An 11,789-nucleotide genomic window follows, 5' to 3' on the forward strand; every position below is an offset into this window, starting at 1 on the left:
TCAACACGGTCAACCTTGACCTAGGGAATATTGCACCAACAGGGTTGAAGGTGGCGTCGGCCACAAGGAGAAGAAGAGGTGGATGTGGCGCCAGCCCTAGGTGGAAGAGGGGTCGCCGGCCACAAGAAGAAGAAGATTGTGGAGAATTAGAAAGTTCGGTTTTAGGGGCCACATCCTACTCCCTTTTATAGACTTGTAGTCGGTTACAAGGAAAGAAAAATTAACAAAATTTTGTTTAAAAAAAATCTAAACAAACTATGTTAAACCAAACCAAGTTAAGTTAAACTAAACCAAGTTAAGTTAGACCAAACCAAGTTAAGTTAGACCAAACCAAGTTAAGTTAAACTAAACTAAGTTAAGTTAAACTAAACCAAGTTAAGTTAGACCAAACCAAGTTAAGTTAAATCAAACCAAGTTAAGTTAAACCAAACCCGGTTATGGATGGGTGGATGCGAGACTTTATATATAGAGGCTACAACAGGGATCTAGAGGAGAAATTGGTTTAGGTCTCCCGATGAGCTTGGGTTTCCCGTGTTCGCCCTGAATACCCAACTTAAGTCGATGAATAATAGCCTATACCACTAAAGGGTTATTATTGAACTACCGCACCAATCCCATATTACAATATGGGCTCCTTCTTATTATGAATGTGTTAATCTCCCCGTGTTTAAGATATCATATGTCCGTTAATTAAATGAGTTACTGACAACTCACTTAATTAACATCTAACTCCAAGAGTAGTACCACTCAACTTCATTGTCATATCGGAACTAAGTCCACCTGCAGGGTTTACATGACAATCCTTAGAGTTCCTCAAGAGGACATCATCAACCTAAATAATTAGGATAGTTTCCTTCTATAATCAACAACACACCATATAAATAATATTATTTCCTAACTCATCGGGCTTATTGATTTAACGAATAAATCTCACCCATTGATAAGTTAAAGAAGTAAATACTAAGTATATGTGCTTGTTATTATATAGGGATTAAGAGGACGCACATCCATAACAACAGATGTTCTGTTCTTTTATGTAGTCAGTATAAATCGAACAACCTCAGATGATCTGCTCAATATACACATAGTGTACTAGTATAATTTTATAGTCAAGACAGACTAATACCAAATTACACTACAACCGTTCCAATGGTTTGTCCCAATCCATCTTAGTTGTGAGATACTATTTATAATTTATAAGTTATCGATAATATGATATTCTGTGTGACGCCATATACCATGTTATCTACAATATAAATTAAATGGACAACTACATTGACATATATATAAATATAAAATGTAGACATTTGACCAAAGTGATTCTCATTTCAAAATATTTCAAAACAGATGTTCATATAAAAGCTAGGCTTATAGTATACATCCCAACAATTTTCCACTTATACTAAAAGACTATGTTGCCATACATCTGATTTCCATCTCTTCAACATGTCTATCAAAAGCTCCCGCCAGAAGAGCCTTAGTGAAAGGATCTGGCAGGTTATCTGTTGATGTAATCTTAGCGACAACAACCTCTCCTCATTTTACGATATCTCGTATCAGGTGGTACTTGCGCTCAATGTGTTTACTTGCCTTATGGGCTCATGGTTCTTTCGAGTTTGCTACTACACCATTGCTGTCACAATAAATTGTGATAATTTTGAGCAAACCAAGAATCACATCTAAGTCCATCAAGAAGTTTCTGAGCCATACAGTTTCTTTGACTGTCTCAGAGGCTGCCACATACTCAACTTTCATGGTGGAGTCTGAAACACATTTATGTTTAACACTCCTCCATGCTATGGCTCCACATCCCAAATTAAACACATACCCGAGGTTGACTTACTACTATCCCTATCTGATTGGATGTTCGAATCTGTGTAACCCACAGGGAGCAAATCATCTGCCTGGTAAACCATCATATAATCTTTAGTACTTTTCAGGTACTTTAATATATGCTTTACGGTAGTCTAATGCCCCGGTCCTGGGTTACTTTGATATCTACTAACCATGCCCACGGTAAAACAGATATCTCGTTTCGTACATAGCATCGCATACATTAGGCTTCCTACAGCCGAAGCATAAGGATCTGCCTTCATCTCCTCTATCTCCTTTGATGTCTTAGGACACATCTCTTTAGATAAAGGTACTCTATGCCAAAAAGGTAGAAAACCTTTCTTGGAGTTTTGCATGCTAAAACGAGCTATGATAGTATCGATGTACGAAGCTTGGGATAAGCACAACATCCTTTTCTTGCGATCCCTTATTACTTTGATCCCAAAAATATGTCCATATTCTCCCAAGTCCTTAATATCAAACAAATTGGACAACCATACCCTTACGTCTGACAACACTTTGACATTGTTGCCAATGAGCAAAATTTCATCTACGTTAGTATAAGAAATACCACCACGTTTCCGTCACTTTTCTTGTATACACAAGACTCATCCAGACACTGAATGAATCCATAAGACTGGATCACTTCATCAAACCGGATGTTCCAAGATCTTGAAGCTTGCTTCAGTCCATAAATGGACCGATTGAGTTTACATACAAGATGCTCTTTGCCCTTCGCAATGAATCCCTCTAGTTGCTTCATATAGATGTCTTCTTCAAGATTTTCGTTAACGAAAGCTGTCTTGACATCCATTTGCCAAACCTCATAATCCATATGAGCAGCAATATATAAAAGAATCCGGATAGACTTAAGCATGGCTACCAGCGAAAAAGTTTCCTCATAATCGTTTCCCTCTTTCTGAGTATACCCCTTCGCAACAAGCCTCGCTTTAAAGGTTTCCACCTTCCCGTCTGTTCCTCTTTTACTTTTGTAGACCCACTTACATCCAATGGATTTTATACCATTTGGTGGTTCTACAAGCTCCCAGACCTGATTAGAATGCATAGATTCTTTTTAGACTTCTTTGTACTTTGGCAAGATGCTGCATCTTTATCTTGGAGTGCTTCATCATAAGTTTAGGGATCAGCTTCATGTTCACCAGGGATCAAGTCCGAAGACTTTACCAAAAACATGAATCTATCAGGTTACCTAACAACCCTCCCACTACGACGAGGCACTACCTATAATTGTGCATCATTCATGACACGTGTTGCAGTTACTTGTGGTATCTCATCTTGTACCGTTGGTACTAAAGTAGAGGCATCCTCTCTTATTTTCTCAAGAACAATTTTACTCATGGGCTTGTGGTTCATTACATAGTCCTCTTCTAAAAATCAAGCATTAGTGCTAACAATGACCTTCTGATCTTTAGGACTATAAAACAAACCACTTTCGTTCCTCTAGGATATCCCACGAACAAGCGAACTTCCGTATGTGATTCCAACTTATCAACATCTCCCTTCAGCACATGTGCTGGACTACCCCAAATCCGAATGTGTTTCAAACTAGGCTTGCACTCATTCCACAATTCTGTGGGAGTAGAGGGTACTGACTTAGAAGGTACCAAGTTCAGAATGTACACTGCCATTTCCAGAGCGTATCCCAAAATGAATTTGGTAATTCTGAATAACTCATCATTGATCTAACCATTTCCATAAGAGTCATATTCCTTCATTCCACCACACCATTCTGTTTGGGTGTACCAGGTGCAGACAATTTGGATTGAATCCCTGCCTCTGATAAGTAACTCCTAAACTCTCATAAGAGGTACTCTCCACCACGATCAACTCGTAGTGTCTTGATACGTTTACCTTGACGTTTCTCCACATCAGCCTTGTACTCTTTGAACTTATCAAAGCACGCAGACTTGCGGTGCATCAAGTAAATGTACCCATATCTCGAATAGTCATCTATAAAAGAGACAAAATATTTGAAACCACCTTTTTCCTGGATAGTCATAGGCCCACACAAATCAGAATGAACCAATTCCAACTCTTCTTTGGCTCTATACCCCTTTGCCTTAAAAGGTCTCTTGGTCATTTTTCCTTCCAAGGAAGACTTGCAGGTCAGAAAGTTTTCCACTACCAATGAACCAAAAGGTCCATCGGCTATTAACCTTTGAATCCTACTCAAGTTAATATGACCCAACCTTAGATGTCAAAGATATATTTGGTTCATTTTCGAAGGTTGCTTTCTCTTATCAAAATTAGAAGATGTGTTATTAATTTTCATTTGTTGCATCGTGAGAGTTATTAGATTAAGAGTATACAAATTGCCAACCAACGCACCAGAATAGATAACCATCTTATTTTTCTTGACAACCACTTTGTTATCAAAAGAAACAGAATATCCATCCTTAAATAATTTAGAAACTAAAATCAAATTCTTTCTAAAACATGGTACGTAAAGACAATTTCTCAAAATCAATGTTTTATTCCTATCAAAAAATAAATAAACATCTCCCACTACAACAGCCACCACTCTCATAGCATTGCCCATGTAGACGGTGATTTCCCCTTCATGTAGTCATCGAATTTCCTGAAACCCATGTATTGAATTGCTGACATAATCAGTGGCTCCCGTATCTACACACCAGGTACCGGTAGATAACACCACTAAACATGTTTCAACAACTAATGAATAAGATACACCTTTGTTGTTCTCCTACCTGGTAACCCGATTCTGATGTTCAAAGAGTTCCTTGAGATTGAGCATCATGTCATAGGCAATGGGTAGGGCCTGATGCTGATATTGCAGCACATTTGACATAGAAGCCAAAATGTAACACCGCGCTATCTCATCTGCCTTGACCCATTTCCTATGTCTCTCTTTCTCCTCTTCACTAGAATCCTTATCAGGCATGCTAGGATAGATCTCATGAAGTACGAACTTGTATTCTTCAGCAGTTAAGACAATGTCCAAGTTTCATTTTCAATCAATATAATTTGGACCAGTAAGTTTGTTTTCTTTTAAACTAATAGCAAGAGGATTGAAAGTCATTTTGAAATCTTGAGAATCATAAAATAAAACACTTGGTCCAAACTTTAAAATTTAAAATAATATTGATTCCTCAAACAATATAATTTAAATTCACCAACACCTTAAAACACCGTGAATTTCGTATGCCACGATAGTGTGGACGTATACTAATTCAAACATATGTAAGAGGTGAGTTTACCCATTAATTTTATTATCTTGTTAACCTAACTTTATGACAGATAAAATTAATAGTTGGTTTATCTTCGGTTATATAAATAATAGTAGTGACTCCAATGGGGAGGATACTATTAAATACACCTAAGTATATATCATTACTTGATACTTAGTCCATTAATTAGGATTGTGCCCCTTCAGATGGAGAAGATCACACATACCTAATTAATTTCCTATAATCATCCATAAAGGAAGTTTGATTTAGTGATCTGCAAACAAACTCATCCGTTATGGAGGAAGGCACTTAAAGCCAACGCGCAAGTTTGAATGCATCACATACAAACCAGTAATGGAGACCGTGGAGTTTATTTAAATAATCCCTCTCCTACTTAGTTATTTAAATTGAGGAATTTTAATCATGCACGCATATCACAACACACACATCATAGCACATAAAATTAGCATAAAGACAATAAATATGAAAATAAAATTTCTAACTATTATGGCCTCATCCAATGCTGCCCTCCATTATGCCGCCAATGGATCGCTGTCCTCCAATGTGACACCGATGGATCAAGCCATCGCGTTTATCTCGCTTCCTTCTCCATCGCGCCTCTGGTCCTCAAAATAGTACCACGCATAGCAAGGATACAAGCCGCAATAAAAATAAAATTTTACATTTATCGATCCTATATTCCATAAAGGAATTTACATGTAATCTAGATCGAACAGAAAGTAAAACAACAATAATAATAATATGGCAACCAACCGTATTTAATTATTACAATCATGCACACACAACAATCTCGACATGCCCGAGGGTTCAAATCATACATAAGCACACAAAAAGTCATAATAGTTGGATCTAGGATGCCTGCAACCACAGAGTTAATCTATCTAGCACATCCTACTATTATCCGACCTAAACTTATGTATGAGCAGTGCATAATTTAATCGAAAACCAATCACACAGAACCAGAAAACATGATTTGATACCATTTGAAGGCGCTGGAATTTCATTCTATTTAAATTTTCCTGTACAAAAAAAAAGTACAAGAACAGAACTTTTCCTAGCAACCCGCATGATCTATCAAACATGTGTTTGATCAATCAAGCAAGTTCTTGAATGATTAAAACACACCTTGATCGAGGTACAAGATCGCTGGCCTCTTGTGTTGGTATTCAAAATTGATACACAAAATCGATACAAAGAAAAATGGAACTAGATATGCAGCGAAATTAAAGAACTAGTTGTACCTTTTCTTTGTAGCTAAACACCTCTTAATCTTCTATCATATTTCTCTCCTCTTCTTGGACTTCGTGTGGGTAACGATCTACTAAGAACAAAACCACCCTCCTTCTCTTCTCTTCCAAAACTGCCGGCAACAAAAAGGAGTCTCTAGGATGGGGTACCTTCTAATCTTCTTCTTCCTCTTCTTCCTCTCCTTCCTCTTCTTCCTTGCATTCCTCTTCTTCCTTTTCTTCAAGCCACCGGCCACTAAGAAGAAGAAGTGCCACTGGCCCTAGCTAGGAGAAGAAAGGGGGCAGCCCTTGCAAGGTGAGAAAGGGGTGGCACTTGGTGGAGGTGGCGTCGACCCTAGGTGGGATTAAAGGTGGCGCCGGCCACAAGGAGAAGAAGAGGTGGATGTGGCGTCGACCCTAGGTAGAAGAGGAGCCACCGACCACAAGGAGAGAAGAAGATTGTGGAGAATTAGAAAGTTTGGCTTTAGGGGTCACATCCTACTCCCTTTTATAGACTTGTCGTCGATTACAAGGAAAGAAAAATTAATAAAGTTTTGTTTAGAAAAAATCTAAACAAACTATGTTAAACCAAACCAAGTTAAGTTAAACTAAATCAAGTTAAGTTAAATCAAACCAAGTTAAGTTAGACCGAACCAAGTTAAGTTAAACCAAACCAAGTTAAGTTAAACTAAACCAAGTTAAGTTAAATCAAACCAAGTTAAGTTAAACCAAACCAAGTTAAGTTAAACCAAACCCGGTTATGGATGGGTGGATGTGAGGCTTTATATATAGAGGCTACAACAGGGACCTAGAGGAGGAATTGGTTTAGGTCTCCCAATGGGCTTGGATTTTCCGTGTTCACCCCGAACACCCAACTCAAGTCCATCAATAATAACCCATACCACTAAGGGTTATTATTGAACTACCGCACTAATCCCATATTACAATATGGGCTCCTTCTTATTATGAGTGCGTTAATCTCCCCGTGTTTAAGATATCGTATGTTTGTTAATTAAATGAGTTACTGACAACTAGTTAATTAACATCTGAGTCCAAGAGTAGTACCACTCAACTTTATTATCATGTCGGACTAAGTCCACTTGCAGGGTTTACATGATAATCCTTATGAACTCCTCAAGTGGACATCATTAACCTAAATAATTAGGACACAGTTTCCTTCTATAATCAACAACACACCATATAAACAGTACAATTTCCTAACTCATCGGACCTATTGATTTAACGAATAAATCTCACTCATTTATAAGTTAAAGAAATAAATACTAAGTATACGTTCTTGTTATTGTAAGGGAGATCGGTGGCCAGCTTGAAGGGGGTTGGATAGACGACACCCTCAAATTGATTGCTTTTCTACATTCGTTAGTATGCGTAGCGGAAATACAAACTAACTACAAATATGAAAGCTAAACACTAAAGGAAAGAAAAACAAGCAAACCGCTAACACGTTGTTTAACGTGGTTTGGAGATTAGGGCTCCTACTCCACGGCTATCCATAAAGTGGACGATCCTGATCCGTCGGTGGATTAGCCCCCGGCAAACTCCGGCTATCTCAAGTAGCTCCTTGTGGGTGGAGAAACCTCACCACAACACTCACAAACACTTGAGAATAAGTAGACTACTAATTAGGGTTTACCACCACTAATTTCGTTAACTATAACCAAGCTCCCAAGGCTTGGTTATATAGGCCACAGGTTGGAAACCCCGCCCACCAGTCGACTGCTAAAACTAACGGTTGACTGCCCTTTGTGAAAATTCGATCGTTACATCTCAACGGCTCGATACCAGTTGACTGCCAAACCTAGCAGTCGACTGCTCCACACAAACCGAGCGAATAGAAATATTATGTTCGCTGTCAGTCGACTACACCAGTCGACTGCTAAAAATAGCAATCGACTGCTACAGTACTATTATAGTAAACCCTGAACTTAGGACTTTACCCCGAGTACAATCTCTCAGCACTCGAACCCTCACCCTTATGACTCACTTGATGCTTCTTTGCAGCCTTGACCTCTTGCCTTCAAGCCTACTTCCTTTGGCTCTCATCCCTCGAATGCATCCAAGCCTGCGGCCCATCCCCAATGTCATCCATTGCATATGCCTCGAAGTTGCTTCCCTTGGCCCTTGTCCTTGCTGCCTTGCCCACGGTCTCTCGGATGCATACAAGCCCGCGGCTCGTCCCCAATGTCATCCTTCATCGAACCCGAAGCCATTAACCTGAGTCACATGTGTATCCTGCAATCCTGCACAACTCAAGTACACATATCAAATACAAGGGTGAACATAACTTAAACCTTTTTCCCAAACACCAAAACACATAGTCGTACGAACCATTGGGATTGCTCCAACAATCTCCCCCTTTTTGATGTTTGACAACACGTTTAAGTTAGGGAAAACATAGTAGCAAAACAATATGCTAAAAATAATGGACTTATGATGCAAAGGCTACACACTTGGACATACTCCGCCGAATGGACTTACGTTGCCAAGGCTACACACTTGGACTTACACCGCCGAATGGACTTACGTTGCCAAGGCTACACACTTGGACTTACACCGCTGAAATAAAAATGCAAGCATGCATTGGAATCTATCCCAAGGCTCCCCCTAAACCTATGCTCCCTATTGAGCTAGGAATTTTCCCACAGAGATTTTTAAGAACCTATCCCAAGGCTCCCCCTACGCAAAGGCACTAAGGTTTTCCCAACTAAACCTTACTTCTCCCCCTTTGCTTAACATCCAAAAAAACTTTCGAACAATATCCCAATTGTTGAAAGTTTATCATCCAACTGACCCTAAACTCATGCATTTATCCCCCATGGATCCCATACATCTATACGAGCTGACCCAGTCAAAATCCAGTTCTGAAAATACTTTTAGATTGGTATCAATCAACTACAAGAAGTACCAGTCGACTGCCCTTATTAAAATAAGCTTACAGAGACATTCTGTGCTCAAAAACACTGTTACCAGTCGACTGCTAACTGTAGCAGTCGACTGGTACGCTATTTCTAAAAAAAATCAACATTTTCTGATCAACTTCAGAAATGCACCAGAAATTCCACAGACCTCCAAAAATTCTCAAATTTTGTGGAGAGGTCTATTTTATCAATGTCTACTTGGAAAAAAATATATATATGAATATATTTATCACAAATCCCAAGATTGACATAAAACATAAAACTAGCTAAAAAGTTCAATTGAACCTTGATCTAAAATCCTAGTTTTGGCTTCCTCTTGATGTATTTACCTATACTAACCCACAATGCATCCCTAGCATTGGTTTATATGACATCTATACATCCAAAACTAATTATCATGCTATATGACCCTAATGTCATATGTCTAAGCATGAAACATAAACCAATTGTGCCAAATCCCTAGGTTTGAGACTCAAGCCCGTCTCTAAACCACTTGGCATATTCCATGGCTCGTCTAGACTCCCAAGTAAAATCCACTTGAGATCCATTGGCCATGGGTCCCAAATTGACTCTTTGAGCTCCCCCTAGAGCTCTTAGCCTTAGCCACCTCCCTAGGTGACTCATCTACAATAGCTAGGCCACATCGGTGCACCTCCGGTGACACTTGGCCTACAAACCTAACCTTCTTAACCTTGGACACCTTATCCTTGGTTAATTTTTCCTTATCTTTAAATGACTTTCCCTTGCCATTTCTTGACTTCTCCTTGCTATAGTCATATGCAACCTTAGCATAAGACTTTCCCTTAGCATTGGAAACACTAGATCGGTATTCTAGACCTGATCTATTATTGTTGGGTCTTTGACTACACAACAACATACCTAAACCCTGAGATCCAATATTGAATCTTTCTAAGGTTTTTTTTCCAATTTATCAAGCTTTACCTTCAAAGCTTGATTTTTCCTTTCTAGGTTCCTAAATCTAGAGTCTACATGTCCACCATAGACATTCCTAGACCTACCCATTTTTCTAGGCATATGTCTTCCCTTCTTGGGAGTAATGCCTTGGGTCTCCTTAGGTCTACCATTTCTAGAGTTATCATGAATGGATCTCCTAGGGTTATGATCTACAATTACCCTATTCCTATCATGATATCTAAAGTCAAAATTTTTCATTGCTACATAATGATTATCATTATTTTTTCTCTCATGCATGGAGGAATTTAAATTTGACTTCAAATTTAAACTAGGGTTTACCTTACCCTTTACCTTTGGAACTCCCCCTTGACATGAGCCTTCATTCTTCCTCCACTTCTTCTCCTCTTTCTTCAAATGCGCCAATTTCTTAATTTCTTTCTTCTTTGGGCATTTGGTGTGGTAATGACCCCGCTCACCACACGTAAAGTACACTATGTGCCATTTCTTCTTCTTCTTCTTCTTGGCACCATCATTCCTACAACCCACATTAGTATCTAAAATAACTTGATTGGGTTTAGGATTTACCTTCTTCTTACCCATAGGACATCTACTCTTGTAGTGTCCCTTCTTATTGCACCCGAAGCATATTATGTGGTCCTTTGACTTTACTTCGGTGGAGGTGCTTGCTAGATTGACCACTTTCAAGACCTCTTCTTCTTCTTCACTTGTCTTGGATTCTTCTTCAACTCTTGAGGATGTTTCCTCATCCACACTAGTGGATGACATTTCTCCATCCTTCTCCTCCTCGGAAGTTGAGCATGAATCGACTTCCGGTTGCTCCATCTCCTCTCCTTGAACAATTAGACCCATCTCCTTGGGCTCTTCTTCTTCTTGTGTAGGCAAAAGTTCCTCTCCTAGAACTTTCTTCAACTTACTCCACAACTCATGGGTGTTCTTGTATTCACCTACACGACTTATCATGTTAGAGGGCAAAATTTCAATCAACAATGATATTACCTTTGAATTTACCTCTGATCGTGTGGTTTGCTCCTCCGTCCAATATAATATCGTGATCGGAGCTTCTTCCCTTTTTTGTCCTTCGGGACTTCGAACGGTTCTTCTACCGCCATCATCGTGTCCCAATCCGTGTCGAAGAAGTTCTTCATCTTCACCATCCAAAAGGTGATGTCCCATAGGCTCTCTCCTTTGAACTTCGGCAGTTCAATCAAGTCGGTCATCTTCTTGTATTTGCTCTTCTCGGCGATTAGTCCGGTGAAATACAACCTTGGCTCTGATACCACTTGTAAGGGAGATCGGTGGCCGGCTTGAAGGGGGTTGGATAGATGACACCCTCAAATTGATTGCTTTTCTACACTCATTAGTATGCGCAGCGGAAATACAAACTAACTACAAATATGAAAGCTAAACACTAAATGAAAGAAAAACAAGAAAATCACTAACACGTTGTTTAACGTAGTTCGGAGATTAGGGCTCCTACTCCAAGGCTGTCCATAAGGTGGGCGATCCCGATCTGTCGGTGGATTATCCCCCGACAAACTCCGGCTATCTCAAGTAGCTCCTTGTGGGTGGAGAAATCTCACCACAACACTCACAAACACTTGAGAACAAGTAGACTACTAATTAAG

The sequence above is a fragment of the Zingiber officinale genome, chromosome 7A (genome assembly GCF_018446385.1).
Source record: "Zingiber officinale cultivar Zhangliang chromosome 7A, Zo_v1.1, whole genome shotgun sequence".
Taxonomy (NCBI): Eukaryota; Viridiplantae; Streptophyta; class Magnoliopsida; order Zingiberales; family Zingiberaceae; genus Zingiber; species Zingiber officinale.